Genomic DNA, 13,193 nt, shown 5'->3' with positions numbered 1-13,193 from the left:
ACCTCTAGTTTCTTGGCACCTTTGAAGATACTCTTTAAAAATTTTAAGTTTATTTTTGTACATCTTAATATACTTTAAATCTAGAAATACCAGGATCCTGTAGTTTCTTTTGAAATGTGTTCTGGCTTACTTTTTTCATAAAGAAAACTTAGAGTATGGTATTTCTAAGTCAAAATTTAGCTCATATTGCAATGGTTGTGACTTTTCAAGGAGTAATTGACACCAATTTTCCAAAGCTATATCTGAAATGATTGGAATTTTAGAGCTCTGAAATAAGACAAATCTTTGTTTTTTTATTTCTTCATTCACTTTTTTTGTCTATGCTACTTTGGGTATATTAGTTAACTTTAGTTTCTTCATCTATAAAATGGAGATAATAGCACTTAATGAGTTGATGTGACTAGGACATGATATAAGACCTATAAAAATTTCACACATAGAAAACCCTAAATAAATATGAGTTAATATAGTTATTAGAAATAGTTAACATCCACTTAGAAAGTTTTGACTTGGATAAGGATGCTAAATATGAAAAGCATTTTAGTGCCTATTTTCAAGACCCTGATCTCAATTCATATCATGTCTGTAGTCCTAACTGTACCTACAGATGGCTATAGGTACATAGTCTGCTGTGTTTGTTTGAAGTGAACATTAAGAACATTATAACTAACATAAGACCTTGTTGTCACCAGCAAAGATGACTCAAGAAAGTATTTATTCTTTATAAATTAATTAATCCTTTTGTTTTCCATTTTTACAGGCAAATATTTACATGGATATTAAAGTGTATCTTGGCAGGCTTGTCAAATTCAAGCATGGTACTTTGGCTGTACCATTTCTGCAACCGCTCACCCTTTCATTTAAAAATAATAACAGACCAGTCAGGAAAGCAGTCACCTCTAACTTCTGAATCCTCAAAGGCCATTTCTCAGATGCTTTGTAGGAAGGGCAGCTGTTATCATAGTGATTTCACGAGGGCACATATTCCTCCTTTACATTTTGAGAGTGGAAAATTCATATTTATAAAAGACCTCAAACGTGAAACTATATTGTAACTCAATTGTAGATTGAAATGGTATCAAGTAATTCTCTCATCTAAACTTTGGTAATACATGTTATTCCTTTAGAAATAGAGAAATTCCTCCATTCTCCAGAGAATCTTCCCAACCCAGGGATCAAACCTGAGTCTCTCACATTGCAGGCAAATTCTTTGCAATTTGAGTCACCAGGGAGCTATCAGTAATTTTATTATGGCCTCCCTAATTACCTCATTTTAATTTGATTAACTTTTTATTATTATTTTTTTTATTAAAGACCAGACTTCAAATACAGTCACATTCTAATATACTGAGAGTTAAGATTTCAACATACAGGCTAAAGGAGCTATCATTCAGACCATAACAGGCAATCTGACAGAAGTCTACAACTTTATGTACTGTGCAGCACCAGTTTTAATTTATCAACTCTAATACCAGATATATATTTCCTTGCGTATTATTTGCTTGCATTCCTAAACTACACAAAGTATTTATAACTTTTTTATAACAACTAAAAATAATATGTTGAAGACATTGATCATCTTTTGAAGATCTTCAGCTTTTGAGCATTTAGCAGAAATTTTGTGCTGTATTTCAGGAGAGAAATTAAAACTAGATAAGTTGTGCAAGGTCAATAATTAATGGAGACAAGTCAAATTAAACTGCAGCACCTGAAGTAAAACACTGGGCTGTATTGTCCTAACCGATTTGTTCTCTATGGAGAAAAATATACATCACATGTAAATAAAAATAAATACTGCAATGCTTTGATTCATGTGTAGTCTCAGATGTATAAAAGTACTGACAGTATTTTTAATTGAAGTATATTTGATTTAATGGGACGACCCAGAGGGATGGTATGGAGAGGGAGGAGGGAGGAGGGTTCAGGATGGGGAACACATGTATACCTGTGGCGGATTCATTTCAATATTTGGCAAAACCAATACAATATTGTAAAGCTTAAAAATAAAATAAAATTAAAAAAAATAATATTATATTAGTTTCAGGCTTGTGACATAATGGCAATATTTTTAGTACATTATCCTCCATTTAAAATTACTATAAAATATGGGCTATATACTTGGTGCTGTGTTCTAGTAACATTTATTTATACACAGTAGTTTGTGACTCTCAATCTCCTATTCCTATCTTTCCCCTGTTACTTCCCCTCTCCCCCGTAGTTTATTTTCTGTCTGTGAGTCTGTTCCTGTTTTCTTATGTTAATGTGTTTGTTTTATGTTTTATAATCCATATATAAATTATAACATATAGTATTTGTTTTATCTAACTTATTTTGCTTAGCATAACACCCTCTAGGTCCATCCATGTCTTTGCAAATACCAAATTTCATTCTTTTTTATGGCTGAGTAATATTCCTTTGTGTGTCTGTATGTGTATATGTGTATGTGTGTGTGCAGATGTATATAGATGTGTATATGTGTGTGTGCACATGTATGTATATAGATACATACATGTGTGTACATATACCACACATTCTTTATCCATTTATCTGTTGATGGACACTAGACACTTAGATTTCTTCCATGTCTAGGTGACTGTAACTCATACTTTCATGGACACTGGGGTGCATGTATCTTTTCAAAATAGTGTTTGTGTTTTCTTCAGATATATACCCAGGAGTGGAAATCCTTGATCATATGGTAGTTACATTTTTACTTTTTTGAGGAACCTCCTTAGTGTTTTCCATAGTGGTTCCTCAAGTTGACACACCTTTCAGCATTACGTGAGTTCCTTTTTCTCCACATCTTCACCAACATGTGTTATTGGTAGACTTTTTGATGATAGTCATTCTGACAAGTGTGAAATAATATCTCATTATGGTTTTGATTTGCATTTCTCTGTTGATTAGCAATGTTGAGCATCTCTTTATGTGCCTATTGGCCATCTTTATACCTTCTTTGGAAAAATGCCTATTCAGGTCTTCTACTGTATTTTTTTAAATTGAGTTGTTTATTAGTTACTGAGCTGCATGAGATCTTTAATATTACAAATAGTAAATTCTTATCAGTCATATAATTTGCAAATATTTTCTTCAATTAAGTAGGTTGTCTTTTTGTTTAAGTTTTATTTTTATTTTCAAAGTCTTTTAAGTGTAGTTAGGTCCCATTTGTTCATTTTTGCTTTGGTTCACTTTGCCTTAGGTGACATACCCAAATTATTGCTATGATTTATGTCAAAGATTTATATTCTGCCTATAATTTCCTATAGGAATGTTATGGTTTCTGGTCCTATATTTACCACCACCAGTTACTGAAGAGATTATCTTTTCTCCATTGTATGGTTTTGTCTCCTTTTGTGTAGTATGGAAATTCAGAATTCTTCCAGTACATGAGGACTTACTCAGTGGCTCAGCTATAAGGAATTCACCTGTAATTCAGAAGATGCAGGAGATGTGAGTTTAATCCTTGGATTTGGAAGATCCCCTGAGGGGAAAATGGCAATCCACTGTAGTATTCTTGCTGCAAAAAAAATCCCATGGATGGAGGAGCCTGGTGGGCTACAGTTCATGGGGTCACAAAGAGTTCAATAGGACTGACATCCTTCTATTTCTTAGTATCATCTTCAACTCCCTTCATCAGTGAAGAGTGTGTCTCACTGTGTCTTAGAGCTTCATCAGTATCTTAGAGTTTTCACATTATATGTTTTTTCCCTCTCCTGTTAAGTTTGTTTCTAGAAATTCTTCTATTTTTGATAAAATTGTAAATATGATTGTTTTCTTGTTTCCTCTTTCTCATAGTTCATTTTTGTTATATAAAAAACAACAAATTTATGTATATTAATTTTGTATCCTGAAACTTAACTGATTTTGTTTATTAATTCTAATAGTTTTTTGGGGGGGAGGGATGCTGAGACTTTAAGATTTTCTATATATAATAACATGCCATATTCAAATAATAGTTACAAATGCCAGTTTTACTTAACTTTTCTTCTCTCAATTTGGATGCCTTTGACTTCCGATTGCTGTGGCTAGTATACTTCCAATACTGTGTTAAATAGGAGTGGTGAGAATAATAGTCTTTGTCTTTTTCCTGATTTTAGAGGAGAAATTTTAGCTTTTCCCTGTTGAGTATGATGTTAGTAGTGGGTTTTCTCAAATGGCTTTTATTATGTTTCCTCTGTACTAACATTAATGAGAGTTCTTATCATGAACGAATGTTGACTTTTGTCAAATGCTTTTTCAGTGTCTATTGAGATGATGGTGTAACTTTTTTCTTCCTTCCTTTTGTTAATGTGGTGTGTCATATTGATTGAGTTGCAATATTAAATCATCCTCGCCTCCCTGAAATAAATCCCACCTTATCTAAGTGATCCTTTTTATGCATTGTTGGATTTGGTTTTTCAATATATTGTCGAAAAACTGTTTGTCTTTATTCACTAGAGATACTTACCTGTAATTTTATTATTTGTAGTGTCTTTGCTTTTTCTATTGGAGTAATGGAAGGAGTTTGAAAGTGTTTATCTTCTATATTTTTTGAAAGGTTTGGGAAGGATAGGTGTTGACTGTTCTATACTTGTTTGGTGGAATTCTCTCATGAAGCCTTTGGTTCCTATACTTATCTTTATTTGTCGTTTTTGATTACTGATTCAATTTCATTACTAGTGATCATTCTGTTTAGACTTTCTATTTCTGCACAATTTAGTCTTAGAAGATTATCTATTTCTAGGAATTTTTATTTTCTTCTAGGTTGTCCAGTTTGTTAACTTTAAATTATTGATAGTAATCTAATATCATCCTCTATATTTCTATGATGTTCTTTGCAATTTTTTGTTGTTCATTTCTGATTTTATTAGTTGAGCTCTTTTTTTTTTTTTTTTTCCTTATGAGGCTTGCCAAAGTTTCATCACTTTTATTTTTACCAATAGTGGAAGTCACTCAGTCATGTCCAGCTCTTTGTGGCCCAAAGAATTCTCCAGGTCAGAATACTGAAGAGGGTAGCCATTCCCTTCTCCAAGGGACCTTCCCAGTCCAGGGATCAAACCCAGGGCTCCCACATTGCAGGTGGATTCTTTACCAATTTAGCCACCAGGGAAACCCAAGAATACTGGAGTGGATAGCCTATCCCTTCTCCTGCAGATCTTCCCGACCCAGAAATTGAACTGGGGTCTTCTGCATTGCAGGTGGATTCTTTACCAGTTGAGCTACCAGGGAAGACCACCTCCTCTGAATTTTATTGATTTTTCTATAAGTTTTTAAAATCTCTTTCATTTTTTTTTCAGCTCTAATCTTTATTATGTCCTTCCTTCTACTATTTTTGGCTTTGCTTATTCTTTTTATTTTACTTTAGATATATTAGATTGTTAATTTGAGATAATTCATGTTTCTTGAAGAAGACCTGCTTTGTTATAAACTTTCTTCTCACAGCTAATTTTGTTGTATTCTGTAGATACGGGAATGTTGTGTCCACTTTCATTTGTCTCAAACATTTTTTTTTTAAGTTTCCTCTTTGATGTCCTCATTGACTCACTGGTTATTTAATAGCATGTTGCTTAGCCATTGTGTGTTTGTTTTTTTTTTCCCTCTTGCAATTGCTTTCTAGTTTCACACTTTTGTGGTTGAAAAAGATATTTGATATGATTTCAATCTTATATTTAAAGCGGATTGCTTAGTTGCCTAACATGTGATCTGTGCTGGAGAAGGTTTCTTGTTCAATTGAAAGTAATGTTTTTTCCTGCTATTTTAGGGTGGAATGTTCTATATATGTATCTATTAACTTTTTATGATAGAGCCTGTCATTAAGTCCAATGTTCCCTTATTGTTTTTTGGTCTTGGATAATCTATCCATTGATGTAGGCCAGCCCTACTATTATTTTATTATAAATACTATAAAATCTCTATTCATGTCTTTATATTTTCTTTATTTAGGTTCTGTGTTGGGTGTATAAATATTGACAAGTGTTACACTTCTTGTTAGATTGAACCCTTATCATTACATAATGTCCCTATTTGTCTCTTGTTAGACTCTTTGCTTTAAATTGTATTTTGTCTAATATAAATATTGTTATTCTAGCTCTCTTTGATTCCCTTTGCATGAGATATCTTTTGTCTATATTTTCACTTTTATTCTGTGTTTTGTATAAGCTGCTCATATCTGAGCATTTCCTTTGTGGAGGTGGAATTGTTGGTTAGTCTTTTTTTTTTTTTTTTTCTTTTTTCCCTCCATTCAGCCACCTTATGTCTTTTGACTGGGGGCATTTAGTCTATTTACATTTAACATAATTTTTGATAGGTATACTTTTTGCCATTTGGTTGTTTTCTGATTGATTTTATACTTCTTCTCTGTTCCTTTATCCTTCTTTTATCCTATTCCCTTGCAGTTTGATGGTTTTCTTTAGTGGTATATTTGCATTTTTAAAAAATTTATGTTTTGTGTATGTAGTGTAGGATTTTGGTTTTAGTTTGCTATGATGTTCATGTGCATTCCCTTCAAGAGTTGAATCTTGGTTCCCCATAGTCCTCCTGCTTTTCCAGATGTAAGCTCTGCTGATTTTTAAAGTCAGTGTTACGGAGTTTTATCTTCCCAGTGCAAGCCCAGCCTAGAAAGCTTTATGTGAGGATCAGATCCCTTGCTTCTCAGGGGCAACCTTCATGGTTGTGATATACCACTACTTCTGCGTGGCCACTGGAGAAGGAAATGGCAGCCCACTCCAGTATTCTTGCCTGGAGAATCCTGTGGATGGAGGAGCCTAGTGGGCTGCTGTCCATAGGGTCACACAGAGTCGGACACGACTGAGGCGACTTAGCATGCATACATGCATGGCCACACCGAGAGTGAGAGTTCTGATCAGACCACATCTGCCCGACCCATATCTCAATGTGTCCTTTTCTCTATATCCTTAGCTGTGGAAGACCTGTTCTGCTAGCCTTCAGGTAGTTTTGAGAGATACTTGATGTAAATATAGTTGTAGTTTCAGTGGGTCCACAAAAAGGAGCAAACTCAGGATCTTCCCAGTCCACACCTTGGTCCAGAAACAATAAGTCTCAATAGTTTTGTACATTTTAAATAATTATAAAAGAATATTAAAATGGCAGTTTGGAATACTTGTGTATGATATCTAATTGGATGTGAGTACATTAGAGACACTGGAGTAGAAGTTAAGAATTCAGAACTATTTGGACTTGCTACAGAAAGTCTTAACAAAAAATGGTGTTATCTTCAAAGATGTTTATATTAAAGAAAAATAACAAGGATTTGGTATATAATTTGAATAGGAAAAAAAATCTAGAAAACAACATTTTATGCATTTAGCCAAGAATGTATTATTATTTTTAATGTGTGCAAAATTGTCCCTAACCCCTGATTAAATATTCAAAAATTGTGAGGTACTGCAATCACCTGAATTTTAAGGTAAATGAATATTTAAGGAACTATTCACTATTCTCACTAAGTACCAAATTAAAGAAAATCAACTATGATTAAAGAATAGGGAATTATTTCAAATAAAAAAAGGAACAGTGGTTATAAGAATTGTGAAATGCAATAGAGATTTAGAAACAATAAAGATTGATTTTTCTGGAATCATCTGAAGGTAAATGGAAAGCCCAGTGAATCAGTACAATCTCTTCTAATTTTTGGTTGAATGACAACCATATCCTGAAAAGTGTATAACTGCAGTTTTCACATTTTTTTTCTTTAAGTATTTTGTAAGAGAAAATGCTTATAAATTTATGTCCTTCAGAACAAACCATGCATTTCCCCCCCTAGGTTTACTGCTAATATGGTATGAGAAGTTGGTCAAATTTCTTTCATTTTTCCATTTCTTTTTATTTCCATCATCCAGTGGCGTGGATATCAAATTGTTCCTTGGATTAGATGTGTTTTGAAGCATGTAAGGGTTTAATGATTGTCAGTAGTATTCACTCGAACAAAGTCTCTGTGGAGGCATACACTGACAATCAAAGTCAGTTTTAGTCAGCAGCAGCTTACACAAGGAGCGGGATAACTGTGGGTGAATATTGGTAGGCATTCAGTCTTCAATTGACAGAATAGGCAGTTTCCTAAGGCTAAACATAACTGAACCAGAACCAGAGCCTGAGTTTTCTCTTTTCTGATGCATTCTAATGATTTCTATTTAGAGTTGTGGTCCTTGGACACAGTCATGATTGTGTTGTTCAAATAATGTGTTTTTTTTTTTAATTATCAGAAATTTCATTGAATCATTTTCAGTGAAAAACAATATCTAAAAAGACCTTAAGCATTGCATTCTACTTTTTAATTCAACAGCCATCTGTTCAGTGCCAGGGTCTGTTCTAATGGCCATAGCATACACAGAAACAATATAAGGAACCAATTCTGTAATTTAGGAATAAATCAGAAGTTGAAGAGGTAAGATATAAACATACCAAAGGCCACATGAAAAAGAAATTAGAAGCAATGGTTTTTATTTTGTCTTCAATTCTGATTGTCCACAGATAGTTCATCTGCCTTAGCTATTAACAAAGATAACATTACTTATAATAGTTAGCATTTGTTGAACTCTTACAAACATGTCCCTTATATCTTCTATTCTTTATAACACCTTTATAAGAGAGGTATTTGCTATTTACTTTTTAAGAAGAAACTGAGGCTCAGATAGGATAAACAACTTGGTCAAGACCACAAAGCTGGAAGGCACAGCCCAGCTTTGCCTGGCAGTTGAGCTCACATTTCTTACCATATGTTTAACTCTCTCTCTATATATATATACATTTATATATAAATATATATGTATATATATGTACATATGTAAGATATGTATATATATGCGTGTGTGTCTGTGTGTGTGTGTGTATTGGGGAAGTTGTTAGATAAGTCCATATGTTTCAAAGTAGTCTTTATTATTTAAATAGTTTTTAGAAAGTAAAAGGCCCATGCTATTCACATTCTTTCTAGTGGCTGAAAGGAGAGGAACAGTGGATAACTAACATGATTATTTGACCTTATCAGATATTGTGAGCTTAATTGGCACTTAGATATCTCTTGACTTTTCACCCACATTGCCTAGTGACCTGACAATATTAACTCAAAACTATGTTACTGGTGGGCTGCAGTCCATGGGGTTGCTAAGAGTCAGACACGACTGAGCGACTGACTTCACTTTCACTTTTCACTTTCATGCATTGCAGGAGGAAATGGCAACCCACTCCAGTGTTCTTGCCTGGAGAATCCCAGGGGTGGCGGAGCCTGGTGGGCTGCCGTCTATGGGGTCGCACAGAGTCAGACACGACTGAAGCGACTTAGCAGCAGCAGCAGCATGTTACTGGCTGTTTTTCAGCATTAAGCAACCTTACCATTACTAAGTCTCTTCTTATAATTTTATTTGCAATCAATATGCCTTGTAGTTCATGTCATCAGCAGTGGAGTTTCCTACTGAGATGTTTCAAGATATTTGTTCATGGCAGGGTATTAAGAGTACCTACAAGAATGTGACTATAAATTCCATAAAACAAACAGAAATAAAACAAAACAAAACAAAAAAGAAGCTAGGACAAATTCAAGCCATATTTGTGGCTTTTAAATGTAACATTTTATATTCATCTCCTATAATTCTTTAAAAATTACTTGGTTCCATGAGACCCTCCGGATATAAAAGGCTAGAGCAATAAATTTTTGACTGAGGGATTTTCTATAATCTTTCTTCTAATATTTACATAATTAGCTGGCTAGGGAGAAAGGATGTTTGGGATGAGGTGAATAGCATCTCTACCATCATTATTATCAGAAAATTTGTCATGAATAAATTAGATATCACCTACTCATGGGTGGCTTTGTTCAAAATGGTTTGAACATATGGTTTCTCAACATGAACATACCATGATACCCCAATATTCCCATAGCAGAATAATTATTTGTTAAGCTAATGTTTAAGTTACATGTATTATTTTGCAAGACCAGAGTGTAATAAATAAGCAGCATGGATAATGAAAGAGATTCATTTTATACACAAAAATCTCAATTAAATCAGTAAATCCCTTCAGTCCCAGAATCTGGTCAAAGGAGTAACTGTTGTTTTTAACCTGACTTTTCATGAAGATAATAAAAATGTTTCTAAGAATAATTACATACATTAAATAATATGTGAATGCAAAGATGTTCTTAGTTATATCTTACTTTCTCATTTGGCTAAAGGCACTTGGAGCACCCTCTTCTGTGATTAGTTGATCTTTATATGGTCACTGTTGTTCTTTGCTCATATCTATAACACTTTTTATACTAGAGTCTTCATTATTTGTAGGTTATTTGTAGCCTCTGCTAATGTGTGGCCAAAAAGCCCATGCCAAGTGGTACATCTTTTTCAGTTAATAACTACAAAGAGTTTATCCCTCTAATAAACACTGCAGAATTTCTGCGGACATTGTGTCTTTGCTCATAAACCCCTTCTTTTTCCTGAGTGTGCTTCACCTGTTTTTTCTCTAATAATCCCATCCCTGTGACCTTCTATCCTATGATAAGCCAATAGATTTTTACGGTTTTTATTAAAAAAGAGCCACTTCCTAGGTGAAGTTAGAGCTAATCATGAGTTTGTTAGGAAGAATGATGGATATTATAACATGTTTTAGCCAAAGGATTAATAATATTGATTATACCCTATACTCCAACTTTTATCATAGTGCCGTCATCACTGTAACCCAGAGTACTTGATAATTATTATATACAAGCTAAAAATAAATTGTTTTTATAATGAATGAAATAATTTTACCTTTGGACAAAATGATGTTAAAAAGAGTTCGTGATCTCTATTTTAAGAATGCAAAGAAATATTAGCTCAATCATTTTTAACAGTGGTTGGAGGAGAACTCATAGGGCTCTGCAGCTATACTATGTCAGACAGGTATAGTTTTAAAGCACGCTGTAGCATGCAAGCAATGCATGCCTCTGCTGATCTTTAACCCCTCTTTTTCATTCATCTCTTCGATCCAAAATGCTCAGTGTCTCAGGAATTCCTGTTGTGGCTCAGAGTTCCCGATTTGATGCCAGACATGAGTAGTTTCATGTGTCTCTTGCCACTTTGTCACCATCTCTCTCTGTTTGCATTATGCTTGTCATGGTGACCAGTGGTAGTGTGTTTATCCTTTGGGCCTGGAATAAGAATATAAATGAAGACTTACTTGTTGTGTGGCTTATTATTTACTTATAAATCAAGCAACTATTATTCAATCAAATGAATTCTATCTCCCATTTTGACAAATATGTCTTTATAACAACCTGGAAAGCCAAGTGAAATGTTAGAATTTTTGGACTCCTCAGGATTATGGTCGTATATAGAGAGATGGCCTTCAGCTTGTAGCCCTTACATCACTTAGTTCTATCCATATTCTGAGAGGCCTTGCACAGAAGTGAATGGACACTCTGGCCCACACATCCGGGATCTATACTCCCCCTTAAACATTTAATTAAGCACACTCCCCCTTAAAGATCTGCCCCTGGACCACCCCATCCTTCCTTGGTGCGCTCACATTGGTGGCACAGTCTGTTGTCTGGTGGACAGAACACAACTGGGAAAGATGATATCACTGACCCTAAATAAATATTTGGTGAGGAGTGGGCTTTTGAGGAATGAAATTCTGGGTTCACAGAGGTTTGCAGCATGATCTATCTAGAAGAGAAGATTGCAGGCTACAGATAGGTATCCTCTGACTCTTCAGACTACCTAGTGGTGAAGGTATGGCCAGTGAAGAGACACAGTGTTTAACAAACATTTGTCGATCTCTTACTGAGTAACAGTACTGATCTTGTTATATGGGACACAGGAGTGAGCAAATTAAATGGTTGTACTAGTAGTGCCTATATTCTGGGAAAAGGCGAGAAAGACTATAAATATTAAATGTGGTATATATATAAAGTATACAGTATGTTAGGGAGTGAAAAAGATGAAAGTGGGTAAAAGTGGGAGGGTCACCATATTAAATAGGTCAATCAGAGGTGATCTCAACTGAGAAAGTGAAACTTGAGCAGAAACCTGACGGCAGTGAGAAAATCAGCAAAGAAGATAGCAAGAAGGAGTGAAACTCAGGCTCTTAAAATTGCACTGATCACTTTGAGGTAGGACCATGCTCAGCATACTGAAAGAACAACAAAAAGACCAGCAAAACTGGAAAGAGTGAGCAAGGTGTTAAAGTTAAAAAGAGAAGTCAGAAAAAGAATGATGAACAGATCATATAGTACAGAGTTGTCCATTAGAAATGCAATGAGAGGCATAAAAATGTAATTTTTAATTTCCATGTAGCCACAACATAAAGGTACAAATAAACAGGTAAATTCAGCTTTAATAATGCAGCTAATATAAATCAATTTATCTAAAATGTTTTCATTTCAACATGTAATCTTTGAAATCCATAATATGTTTTACACTGACAGCATATCTCATTTCATACTAACCATATTTCAGTTGTTGAGTGGACATCTATGACTAGTGGTTTCTCTATGGGAAAACACAAATAGAGGTTTTGACTCATTTGACTCACAGAATTTTATTACTGTGAGTGACTTGGGAGACATTTCAGTTTTAAGAAGTGTCATGACTCGATTTATGTTTTTAAAATATCAGGGCTAGGCTTTACTGAGAATACACCAGAAGGCACCAAGAGCAGAGACGATTATAGTGATCTTGATAAAGAATGATGGTAGCTCAGAGGATACCAGTGGATGTCATACATGCTTGGATCCTTAATCCTTTTAAAGATAGATGTGAATGGGAATTCAAGAGTACCCCAAGACTTTGGCCTGAATAATAGGAAGGATGAATTGACATCAGCTAAGGTGACAAAGGCTGTTGGTAGGATGTGGAAGGTTGACAGACATTAAGCTTTGTGTATGTGTATCTGAGAAGTCTGTGAGGCATCCAAGTGAAGATGCAGAGTAGGCAGTTGGATATGAATCTGGAGTTTAGGAGTTTGGAGGTAATAATAGTTTGGAAGACAAGCGGGTAAGAGTAGACAGAGAAAAACAGAGGACCAAAGCCTGAAGATGGGACATCTGACATAAAGAGATCTAAAAATAGTCTGAAATTGGCATTAAATAATATCACATTTGTTCACACTTCTGAATTATATATTTTTTAAAATATAAGACCCATATTTATTACTGTTCATATATGCATTTGGGACTTCCCTTGTGGCTCAGTGGGTAAAGAATCTGCCTGCAATGTGTGAGACCT

General features: G+C 34.4%; 1 protein-coding gene across 6 annotated transcripts in view; it reads left to right on the top strand.

The window, feature by feature from the left end:
• ERBB4 (erb-b2 receptor tyrosine kinase 4) overlaps positions 1 to 13,193 on the top strand; it is a 1,287,830-nt gene that overhangs the window by 694,251 nt on the left and 580,386 nt on the right. The window lies entirely within an intron of this gene.

The sequence above is a fragment of the Bos indicus x Bos taurus genome, chromosome 2 (assembly GCF_003369695.1).
Source record: "Bos indicus x Bos taurus breed Angus x Brahman F1 hybrid chromosome 2, Bos_hybrid_MaternalHap_v2.0, whole genome shotgun sequence".
Lineage (NCBI taxonomy): Eukaryota > Metazoa > Chordata > Mammalia > Artiodactyla > Bovidae > Bos > Bos indicus x Bos taurus.
This window is presented reverse-complemented; position numbering and strand designations above follow the sequence as displayed.